We start from the raw sequence: 3,180 nt of genomic DNA, 5'->3' as shown, positions 1-3,180 counted from the left end.
ATAAAAGCATTGCTGTTGCTATTTTCAAATGCCTGACCACACATCTGCTGCCATCTCTTGTGAGTGTTAGTGCTCTCCCTGTCTCCATACGCCAGATAGTCTGGGAGTTTACCTTCACCTTCTATGGCTTATTTTTAATAAATCTATCTATCTAATATAGTGCCTTTCACATCTATTTATCTACTGTGGCCACCAGAGTGCTCTCCAGCCGGCCAAACCCCAAGTCAGACAGACACAGACCCGAGTTTTGCCACACAGCACACATTTATTCTAGTGGGGAAGCGCTTCTCCCTTCTTCCTCACCACAGCACAGTTCCTAACAGTCCAAGCAGCAATACAAGTAAGACACAGTACTTTCTTTCCTTCTCATTCTCGTTCCTTCCTTCACGCCTCCACTCCTCCACTGACAAGCTTCATCCGCTTCCACCCAATTCTGGCTTTTCAAATGGAATGAGGTGGCTCCTTCTATGCAGCTCCTAGGAGTTCTCCAGGTGGCTCATCAGCGTTACTGGGAATCATTGCCAGGTGTGGTGGAAGTCTGAAGTAGAACTCTGCAGCTGCTCCTGGTGGCCCCCACGGAACCCAACAGGAAGCCATAGCAACTCAGTGGGCTGCCCTCTAGTGATCCAGGGGAGGCAGTATCCTGTACACACCTGCTCCCCTCGTCCTTCCAGTATGTCAGCCTCCAGGCCCATCAAAGACAATGGCTGTCCATCACACTGCTTATATGCTTCTCTGTCTGTCTGCTTCTCTGATTCCTCCTAAACCATTGTCTTTGATGAGTCTTGCATCAACATGCAGACATTAGCAAAAGTGCTGAAATTTTTAAGCAGGTACAATTTCAGGATAGCAAGAGTCATGATTTACAGTGCCATCACCTGTATTTCTTGCTTAATGTATTTTGATTATGGTATGTCAATAATATCCAGTCAATTTTTATATAAACCTTGCTGGTACCTCTTTCTAATGCCAGAGTACACAAAACTGCCATGCCTTGTGAGTGTGAGGAAGCACTGGCCGGACTATCTATCTATCTATCTATGTTAATTCTATTACCATCACATAGGTTTAAACTAAAATTTATCAGTATTGTCAAAGCATCTGGCTTGAGTTGTGCAGCTCTTCCCTTATTCTGTTAGAGCACAACATAATGAAATTTAGTGTACATCATGCTGGGCCTCAGGATGATGTCAGCCAAAAATACTGTTCCAGGGTGCGTGTGCAAGCATTTTGTCATGCTACTGACATGTTCAGGTATGCCCAGCCTTTGTGATTCTGCACATTGTGTTGCTGTAAACCACCCAAGACGCTTCTGTGACAGAAGCTGACAGGCCCAGTCTCTCTATAGTCAATGTCAGAACCTTTGCTAAAGGGAGAAATAAAGGTATATATTCAAAATATGGGCAAGGTTTGATTATGAGAAATTGTTTTGAGTGACCGTGAAAATAAAGAGTGACTGCTTACTTCTTAAATGCGATTTCCAGATTTTTCCAGGTGAAACAACTGGCTTTTTTTATTTTTCATGTTTGGACAATATTTTCAAACTTTAGTACAAGCCTGACCCCTAGTGGCTAATGTCTGTCTGTTTTGTTTCTTTCTTTTTTCTTTTTAATAAAGCTCCTTTGATAAATCAGATATCAGACAAAAAGGTAGTGAATCTCTGGCAAATATGCCAGGGAGATGAGTGCTGAAAGCTCTTTGGAAACAGGATTAAATCTGCTCCTCAAGCCAAGTGGCGGCCAGCCAAATCTGCAAGTGTATAAACTTCTTAAAGGTGCAGTATCTGAACCTGGTGGGGCACAAGCCTTGGTTAAGAATGATGAAAAATTAGGCAAAAGGAAGGATTTATAAAAAAGAGGAAAGTGCAGTAATAAGAAACTTATTCACCCTTACCTCTTTTGTGATATACTGCATGTAAATTAACCAAGTATTTTATCGAACCCCTTAATCTGTTTCAGGATCACGTGGATTGGATCCCTTCCTGTGAGTACTAGAAGCAAGGTAGGAATCAAATTTGGGTGGGATATGGGTCTATCATAAGGCCCACACTCACACTAGGCTAGTTTAGCCTCACCTATTAAAGAAGCGCACATGTCTTTTGGTATATGGGAGAAGAAACTGAAGAACTTAGACGAAAAAACCCAAGCCAACACATTGAGAATGTGCAAAGTCCACATAGACAGCAAATAGATGAGGGATTTGAATTCAAGGTCTTGGATCTGTGAGGTGGTAGTTCAACCATTGTGCCACCCACTAAGCATGTAGCCCTTGAAAAATCAAATAATACAAATTTGCAACCATTGTTTAAAAAAATTACAGATGAAACAGGATGTTAAATATTATAAACTCTTGTTTATAGGAGATTGCATGTTATTTGTTTGTAGGATCAGATGTCTTCACACGTGGTACAGTGTCTGTGCACTTCACTTTCCCCTATCTACTTTAATGCCCAGAACATCCTAAAAGTGAATTACTGTTTGTGCTAAGATAGATAAGTATGTTTCTCTTCATCAAGGTGAAGCTGGGGTGGTCCTGGCACTTGGGGAGCAAACTTAGAACAGATACTGGTAGAGTAAACTAAGGGACACGACACATTCCAGTATGGAAAGGAAACAGGACAAATAATTATACTTGCTAAAAAAACGTGCATCTCTGTGTAATAAATATTACACTAAGATGGCAAATTGTTAACACTTCTATCACACTGCACCAGGATCTCCAGAATGTCCAGTTTCCTCTCTCATCCCAAAAATGTGCACCTTCTGTTAATTGGGCTGGTCTGAATTTGTAGTGTTTAGGCTGATCTAAGTTTCCCATTTTGTACCCATTCCTGCCAGTAAAGGCTCCAGTGTTCTGCAAAATACATAGATGGAAAATATTTTTAAACATGGACTGACAAGTTTAAATTGGCCCAGTATGAGTGAGTATAGATGTGTGGGTGAATGTGTCTGTGAGATTGACTGGCAGAAATTCTGCTATTATAGGCAGTCATTTTCCACAATCCAATTATTAGACAGGCAGCACCAATCAGGGTGCATATCCCAGCATGTATGATAGTATACAGTATTATGTGGTGTACTGCATGTGTACTACTCATTTCCATGTAGAGTTATATAATACTTTATACTAACCAAGAGTTTGTATTGTACAGAATCAGTCAGAAGAATGACAAGAAGTAGG

Source organism: Polypterus senegalus, chromosome 12 (assembly GCF_016835505.1).
Source record: "Polypterus senegalus isolate Bchr_013 chromosome 12, ASM1683550v1, whole genome shotgun sequence".
Lineage (NCBI taxonomy): Eukaryota > Metazoa > Chordata > Cladistia > Polypteriformes > Polypteridae > Polypterus > Polypterus senegalus.
This window is presented reverse-complemented; position numbering follows the sequence as displayed.